The sequence below is a fragment of the Eulemur rufifrons genome, chromosome 7 (assembly GCF_041146395.1).
Source record: "Eulemur rufifrons isolate Redbay chromosome 7, OSU_ERuf_1, whole genome shotgun sequence".
Lineage (NCBI taxonomy): Eukaryota > Metazoa > Chordata > Mammalia > Primates > Lemuridae > Eulemur > Eulemur rufifrons.
In genome coordinates, this window is record NC_090989.1 from 193,057,089 (window position 1) to 193,066,428 (window position 9,340).

The 9,340-nt window shown below is 36.6% G+C and overlaps 1 pseudogene; it reads left to right on the top strand.

Moving 5' to 3' along the window:
* LOC138385885 (protein phosphatase inhibitor 2-like) overlaps positions 1-4,497 on the top strand; it is a 54,432-nt pseudogene extending 49,935 nt beyond the window's left edge.
* The last annotated feature ends 4,843 nt before the right edge of the window (positions 4,498-9,340 follow it).

The window sequence follows — 9,340 nt, forward strand, 5'->3', positions numbered from 1 at the left end:
TCAGTACTTAAAGAAATCAGACATTTCATACTTTATAATCTTAATATCTTAGAAATCCACCCTCATCACCAAAATTGTCAAAAATGTGAAGCTCTTAGATATTTTCCTATTTGCAAGCCAACAAGTTATACTATCAGTGTTACAGAAAAGCCAGCTCCAAGAGAGAGGTGAGGTTAAATTGGATGAGGCAAAGACAGGTAACAGCAAATAAAAATAACGGTAAGACAACATTTGAAGAACAAACTGAATTTTATTATACTACTGGAAAAAAATTAAATAACTAGCCATACAACATCAACTCTGAATGGATTGTGAAACCAACTTTTAAAATGTCTTTAAAAAAAAAGAACATCTCTATGATCTTAAAGTAGAAAAAAAAATCATTAAATGAAAGAAAAGGCATTTAATACTGGGGGAAATAACAAATCAGATTATATTAAACTTTAGAACTTCTCATTGAGTGAGAGACAGAGAGAGAGAGAAGGGAGAGGGAGAGAGAGAGAGAGAAGGGAGAGGACTCCTATCCAACATATGTAAATACTCCTACAAACTCATACAAAAAATATGGCTAAAACAATGGAGGATGGTTAAAATAAAACAGCATAGTCCTTCAAAAAGAAGTAATTTAATATCTTAAAAAGTGTAAAAAAATATTCAACTTTTTTAGTAATCAGGGAAATGTAAATAAAGCCTGATATAATCACACAGCAACCAGGAGACAAAGTGCAAATAACAGAAAATACCATGTTAGCAAGCATATAGATACACCAGGAAACTTATATACTGTTGGTGAGTGTGAAAAGTGGTACAAATATTTTGGAAAACTGTTGGGCATATTATTTATAGAGGAAGAGATGTAAACATATGACACAAAAATTTTACTTTACATATGTTCCGAACAGAAACTTGTATGTGTGTCACCAATATATTTTCTAGAATTTATATACTGGCACTCTTCCTAACAGCCCCAACTAAAGCACGCTCACATGTGCATCAGCAGTGGAGTAATTATGTTAGTTGTCTGATATTTACACAACAGAATTCAATGCTAAAAAATGACCCACAACAACATGCAAAAACACAAATAAACTTAACCTATGCAATTTAAAAAGTCACGTACTAAAGAGTTTCTGCTTCATAATATTTATATAAAGTATAAAAGGGTTAAAAGTGACATCTGCCATTAGATGTTACTGTAGTGCTCACTGTTGAGTACAGTGACTAGTTGAGATCATAAGAATATATCTGTCGGATAAAATGTCCTTAAAAAAAAAAGCCTCTTACATAATTATGCCAGAGATGTTTTAGTATTTCATTGTGCTTTCCACTTATGACATGTGTATTTACCATTAAATATTTTAAACACTTGAGAATTTTTTAAAAGTTGAAGAAAGGTAAATAGATTAATGTAATATTGTTCATAGGGCATAGATATTGTCACTTGACACTGTGATTAGTGTTTCATAGAAAGCTTTAATTTCTAGGTTTCAAACTAAGATAATAAAAAATAAGAAAATAGAGCAGGTTATCATGAAGAACACACTCCAGATAAACTCATTATTATATTTAACAAAAAACAAACTAATTCCTATTAAAGACAACATACTTTGGCTATATTCAGTTGGATAACTTAAAGATAAATTAAAAATTAATCACTTACCACAGTGATAGGACTATCAAATGTAATAGACTTTATGGCAAAGCATTTGCTATTATTGTAATTGGTATTACTTTCACATTCTTCATGTGTAATTTCCAATGTTATTGCTTGAACCTGATTGTCACCAACACATGCAAATATATACACTCATATACACACACATTTACACTTACACAAATGCATTTATCTGTGTGTACAGTCAGTTTCTTGAAAGGAGAATATTTCATAGTTGTGTTTACAATTCTATGAAGATGAATGAATAAACAACTGAACGCTGAAAAAACACACACACTTCACATAATCCTGAGAAGACCAGGAGTTTGTATTACTTACCCAGGCAATGCAAAGCTTTGATACATTGGAGTCCTTGCTTCTGAGAACGAACGGCTGACAGTTGGGAAATCTTCACTGGTTATCAGGCAGATGTGCACCATCAACTGACCAGGATTATTACAAAGAGCCAAACAAACTTGAACGATGAAGGAGAGAGTGTAAAATGATACAAAAGTGCTCACCAGAAGAAGTTTTAGTAGCTCTGGACTCAGAGAAGGATCTAGGGGAGAAATTAGTCATATGTATGAATTTGACCTGTTCCTTTTGCCTGTACAGAATAAAAATCATGGAGCCACTCACCCAGGGCATGATCCCCAAACATACAGCACCGGGAAGGATAACAATGCTTCATGGAGTGTCTCCAGCTTTGCCAGGATGAACAACAGAACAGTATCCCAAATCTTCTGTCTTTGTGATTTTCTGTGTCAGTCACAGACATGGAAAAAATAATATTTACCAGAATTTGGAGGATCCATCACAGGAGTATGGAGGAGCCAATATACTTGGTAGTTTTCACTGTAAGCTCTGCCTACCTGGAATTCCTCAGACTGACTGTGACTCCTTGAAAGACACTCAAGAGGAAGGTGGTACCAGTGAACACACCTCTGCCCACTCTGGGAACATAGAAAAGTAGTTTTTATTTAAAATCACTGAGGGAATGTTTGTACCCCAAAGCTGCCATTGTCAGTAGAACTCCTCCAGAGAGAGAGAACAAGGATTTGGCTATATTAATGAGGTGCATAATAATCAAGTCTGTGGACCTTAATAAGTGAAGTAAATTTTTACTGAGTGAAGTAAAAAAACATGGTAAAGAAGATAACAATTTTCCAGGGTTCCAAGTATGGCCTGTGTTAGGATGGTCATTGCCATGGTCAAATCCCTGACAGCCATTCTTCAGGTCCCACGGCCTGATATTTGCCTTCAGAGCCAGAGGACCTGCAGGGGAAAAAGAGGCATGGGCTACATTGAAAATATAAACTAACATGCAACATTCTCCACTGATCATTAGTGCCTACTCAGAAATATTACTTAAATTTTCTCTAGTATTAACAGGTTTCCAATATGTACGTGTGTACCATTTAAAGTGTACTTGTGATGTATACTTGCATTGCCGTCAAGGGCAGGCATGTGGTAACTTTGTTAGCTTTCACTAATGTATGAGGCATGTGCTGCCATTATAATGATGGGAAGGATTTAAGCACAGAGAGGGCAAGTACTTTGTCTAAATTCAGACACTGGACAGGGGTAAAGTGGAAACTTGACCCTGTCTGGGCTGATTTCAAGGAGTGGTTTTACCCACCATGCTCTACTGTTAAAGCTAGCTACTTGAATTCTTTCAATCGTCTAGATACATATCTAATTTTGATTTTACACCTTGTCATTATATCTCACATTAGGGATATTTAATTTTATATTGCTGGGTTGAACAAGTTTCTATGAATCTGTAAAAAAGTATTCCAATGATAAATATTAATTATGAATAAACCTTTAAAATTTTAAATAAAATGTAGATACACTGATGGCAATATAATATCCCAAGAACCTGCACCATGATTAAGTTGGATTTAAAGACTACAAGATTGGTTTTGTTTTAGGATGGCCACAGAAAGACTCATTTTGTCTTATGCCAGGAACAAAAATACAACAGCAACTACTACAAGAACCATTACACAATCTCATATCATGTCTTAAGCAATGGGACATAAAACACTAGTACATGATAAAAAATAGTGTAGAGTAGAAACTAAATTATTACCATTTAAGTTTATGTACTCATCATTTAATACGTAAGTAAAGAAATTTACAAAGAGGTGAGGCTTGTGAACAATATTAACACTAGACAAATATGGAAAATGAAATCTGTGAGGCATGGAAACTTGTGTGTTTTATAAATTGAAACAGTAGATTTGGGAATTGATATTAGAAGTTTTTAATCTAGACAAATAATCACTCAATACATTGAGTTAGGGAGGCAGCATTGAAGGCAGAGATTACATTGAGTAACTTTATAATAATGGATTTCAGAAGTGGGATTAAATGAACATCCTGGTGACTTATTGTCCAGTAGACACACTGTGGTTTAAAGAAGACAGATGAACCAAGCACTCCTTACCATGGTGTGAGAGGTGATGATGAGGGTGCATGTAGTGATTCAGAAACCACTTAAGCCAGGACTCCAGATGTCTTAGCTGAGAACTGCGCTGCTGCTGAAGGCTGGGAGCCAAGGCATCGGGTTCCGGAACAAGAAAGCAGGGGAGAGGACGACAGGGACCTCTCACTTGGAGGAGGAAATAAAGGGACAATTCAAAGTGAAAACAAAGCTTCACTACAATGAAAGTCTGAATATTAAATTAGCTAGACAATTAAATTAAAAAGACCTACATGATGATGAGGAAGATGAAGAAATGTTAGAGAGTGCAGATGGGGAAAGCATGAATATGGGAGAGTCAAATCAAGGATCCACTACAAGTGACCAACAGTAAAACAAATCACAAAGTTCATAGAAAAGATTTGTTTGATACTGCAATTATTTGTTAGATACAAATGTTGTCACTATAATACACTGCTTCTTATTCTCCACAATTCATGACTTAAGTCCCAACATGCATACCACTTATGCATGGTTGACATAGTTACAAGTGACATAGTTAACATAGTGACAAGAGTTAAACTATAATACACTGCTTCTTATTCTCCACAATTCATGACTTAAGTCCCAACATGCATACCACTTATGCATGGTTGACATAGTTACAAGTTGACATACTTACATAGTGACAAGAGTTAAACGATAACCTTACAGACTGAGTAGCCTGAAAATGCCTAGTCTGTTGCCCGGGCTAGAGTGCCGTGGCATTAGCCTAGCTCACAGCAACCTCAAACTCCTGGGCTCAAGCGATCCTCCTGCCTCAGCCTCCCGAGTGGCTGGGATTACAGGCAAGCGCCACCTGAGTAGCTGGGATTACAGGCATGCACCACCATGCCCGGCTAATTTTTTCTATATACTTTAGTTGTTCAGCTAATTTCTTTCTATTTTTAGTAGAGACCGGGTCTCACTCTAGCTCAGGCTGGTCTCAAACTCTTGAGCTCAAACGATCCACCCGCCTCGGCCTCCCAGAGTGCTAGGATTACAGGCGTGATATACAGAAATTATTTTACAAACCTGTTCATGTAATGGATTCTTTTGGTACTGATAAAAATTGATATATAAATAATTGACTAGAAATGAAGCCATCACTAAACCAAGATACACAAGACTTTCCTACATTTTATTTCAGAAAAGAGACCAAATAATTCATACTATGTTAGAAGATTAATGTACATTTGTCATAGTATACAGTATTGTATTTTCTTAAAGCTGTGCTTATTTAAGGTTTTTATTTTTTATTTTATTTTATTTTATTTATTTTTTTTTTTTTTGAGACAGAGTCTCACTCTGTTGCCCAGGCTAGAGTGAGTGCCGTGGCGTCAGCCTAGCTCAAAGCAACCTCAAACTCCTGGGCTTAAGCAATCCTACTGCCTCAGCCTCCCGAGTAGCTGGGACTACAGGCATGCACCACCATGCCCGGCTAATTTTTTTTTGTATATATATATTTTAGTTGTCCATATAATTTCTTTCTATTTTTAGTAGAGATGGGGTCTCACTCTTGCTCAGGCTGGTCTCGAACTCCTGACCTCGAGCGATCCACCCGCCTCGGCCTCCCAGAGTGCTAGGATTACAGGCGTGAGCCACCGCGCCCGGCCTATTTAAAGTTTTTAAATTTAAAAATGTTCAGGCTTACTTCTGTAAACAATCATATCACTAGTTATACACAGTTCCCTCATCTTGCAAAAAAACCCTTATTTAGTTGTTGTCTAAAGTCTAATGATGTCAAAGAAACTAATAATAGCAACTTAATTGGCAAGCTATAAATCAGGTGTAGAAATTAAGCAGTTGAATTCTATTTTCTACCTACCCTACTGCTGCTACTCAATCTATTTTCTTCATGTATTAGTAGAACTAATAGGCATTTATGGTCAAAATGAGAATTTCATTATTGCCGCAAATGACAGAATAGGTGTTAGGAAAAGAATTTCTAATGTCATGACACTATTTATGATCTTTTAAAAGGCAAAGGATTATGTGTGTATGTGTGGAAAGTAGTAAGAAACAAGAGCAGAAGTTTAAGACAGGTGCTTAAAGGAAATGCTGGGATAGCTACATTGGAATGATATTTATTTTAAAAAAAAAAACTGATCTGAATTCTGCCCAGTGTAAAAAAAAAAAAAGCAGAAGAAGAAGAAGAAGGAGGAGGAGGAGGAGGAGGAAAAGAGGAAGAAGAAGAAAACAGCTATCTTCCACTTGCAAGTTTATGGAAATATCAGTAATGTCAAAATAAATGAAAAGTGGGAGAATTCCAAAAAAAAAAAAAAAAAAAAAAAGGAGAGAGGATGCACATAATTAAAGTCAGAAATAAAAACAGATAAATTAATACGGATTTTACAGTAATAAAAAGGATTGCAAGTGAGTACTATGAACAACTGAAAAATAATCACCTTGATGACCTCAATAAAATGGAAAATTTCTAGAAACACACAGCCTGCCCAGTGTCAATCATGGAGAAATAGAACATTAGAATAGAGCTGTAACTCACTAATAAGCAGACTGAATCATTACTCAATTTCTCCAACAAAAGAAAGCACAGGACCAGATGGCTTTACTGATGAATTTTACCAACATTTAAAGAATTAACAACAATCTTTCTTAAATTCTTTGAAAAAATTGAATAGGGCTGAACACATCCTAACTTATTTTCTTAAGGTCAGCATTGCTCTGATACCAATGCCGGATAAAGTCACTACAAGGAAAGAAACCACAGACCAATGTCCCTTATGAATAATGACAAATAAACCCTGAATAGCATGCTATATAGCCAAAATCTGCAGGATAGCAAAAAGATTATACACTCTGACTAAGTAGGGTTTATTACTGAAATGCAAAGTTGGTTGAAAATATGAAAACCTATCAATGAAATATACCACATTAACTGAACAGAGAAAAAAAACAGACATGATGATCTCGAGATAGAAAAAAGATTTTGACAAAATTCAACATGCTTTCATGTTAAAATCATGCAACAACTAGATGTAGACAAGAACTACTTCAACTTAAGAAAGAAAACGTATGGAAAAATCCACAACTAGAATCATACAAAGTGGTAAAAAATGAAATCCTTTCCTATCAAATCAAGAACAAGACAAGGACGCCTGATTTTAACACTTCTATGCAGCATAGTACTGAAAGTCATAGCCAAATAAATTCGGCATGGAAAAGAAAAATAAAGCACACAAATTGAAAAGGTAGTTTTGCAAGACACATCACAAAATATCAAGGAAAAGCAAACCAAAATCATAATGAGATATCACTTTACACCAATTGGAATAGCTATAAACAATAGGACAAAAAAAAAGAGGTGTGAATATGGATAGATGGGAAATTTTTTACACTGTTGGTGGGAATGTACATTTTTACAGCTATTAGTAAAAACAGTATGAAAGCTCCCCTAAAACTTAAAAATAGAACTATGATATTATCCAGCAATCCCAATGCTGGGTATATAGCCAAAGGAAATGAAATTAATAAAGTTGAAGAAATCTCCACTCATATATTTACTGCAGCACTATTCATAATAGTTAAGAAATGGAAGCAACCTAAGTGTCCATTAGTGGATGAATGGATAGAGAAAATGTGGTATTTAAACACAAAGGAATACTATTCAGCCATAAATTGACTAATTGCAGCAATATGGATGAACCTGGAGAGCATGACGTTAAATAAAATAGCCAAGCACCAAAAAATAAATATTGTATGTTCTCACTCATATATGGAATCTAAAAAAGCTGATCTCATAGAAGTAGAGAGAATACTGGTTACTAGATGTTAGGGAGGGTAAGGGAGAGGGATGGGGCGAGATTGCTCTATGGGTACGAAATTACAGTTTGATGGATGGAATATGTTCTAGTGCACAATAGAGTGTTCTATGCACAGTAGGTTGACTTTGACTAATAGTTTGGTATTTATATTTTAATATAGGTAGAAGAGAGAATTTTTAATGTTTTCATCTCAAAAATTAATAAATGTATGCAATGATGGACATGCCAAATCCCCTAATTTGATCATTATATGGTGTATACAGATATCAAAACATCACACTGTATCCCATAAATATGTATAATTATTATGTCAATTAAAAACAAAATAGAAAAAAGAAAACTGAGGTTTTATGCAATATACTTGGTGCCTACCACTTATTGAGGACCTACTATGTGTCTGGTGCATATTAAATGCTGTGTATGTCCCGTCTCATTTAACCCCAGCAGCACTCAGATGAGGTAGATGGCGTCCTCTCTGTCACCTTTACAGAGAAGTGAGTGATTGTTCTGAGGTCACCAAAATAACCGGCCGTGCTGGGGCTTCCACCTTCCATCTCTGTGCCTTAGGCTCCAGGTAATTCCAGCTCAGGTGGAGAATCTGCCCTATTTCTGGGCTTCCTGGAGGGACAGACAACTTACAATATTGGGTCTACAGCTTCTCTCTGTGCAAACAACCATCTTTCCCATTTTAGGAAGGGGATTGTCTACACTGGAGAGACCCGCATGACCCCAGGAGCAGCTCAGAGTGAGATCACCTTCAGTATTCAGGAACACCAACAATCATAGGTACTGACACTCACTTCTAGGGATCCACGAGTGTTCAGCTGTTGTTTCAGCATTTCTGCTGTGCTCCACTCCCAAGAGTCTAGCATAAGCCTGGGCGGGCTCACACCCCTTGCTCCTGAACTTGCAACTGGGAATACATTTTTTAAAATTTCCTTTAGAAGAGTACAATCCCAGCAAAGCTGATCGCCAGCTCAAACCTTGGTGCCTGGTGCTATTGGTTATAAACTGCACAGGGCACATCCCACACTTAGGGGATTATGTGGCATTTGCTTATGTCTAAATCGATTGCCCATGTGATTTGGAAAGACAGACTCGGGGCTTCAGGCAGGATGTGCCCTTCCACATTTTAATTGCTCCCACGAATGATTGGATAATTGGATTCCTTTGAAAGATCCATGAGAATATGCTCAAGTGTCCCAGCAAAACAAAAGAGAGTCTCTCTACTATTTCCATTCCTCTCTGGCTCTGTTGACGTGATTGAATGCTCCAGGGAAAAGAAGAGCGCCTTGGCCTGGAGGAAGGTTAGAAAAGTTGAGTTCCCTCCAGGGGAGGTGTTGGTGAGCTGTTCTCATTAGGAGGAGAATGTGCGGCTGCCATGCACCCCTCATCATTCTCAAACATCTGGGCCTCCTGCCCTCCTCCAGGGGC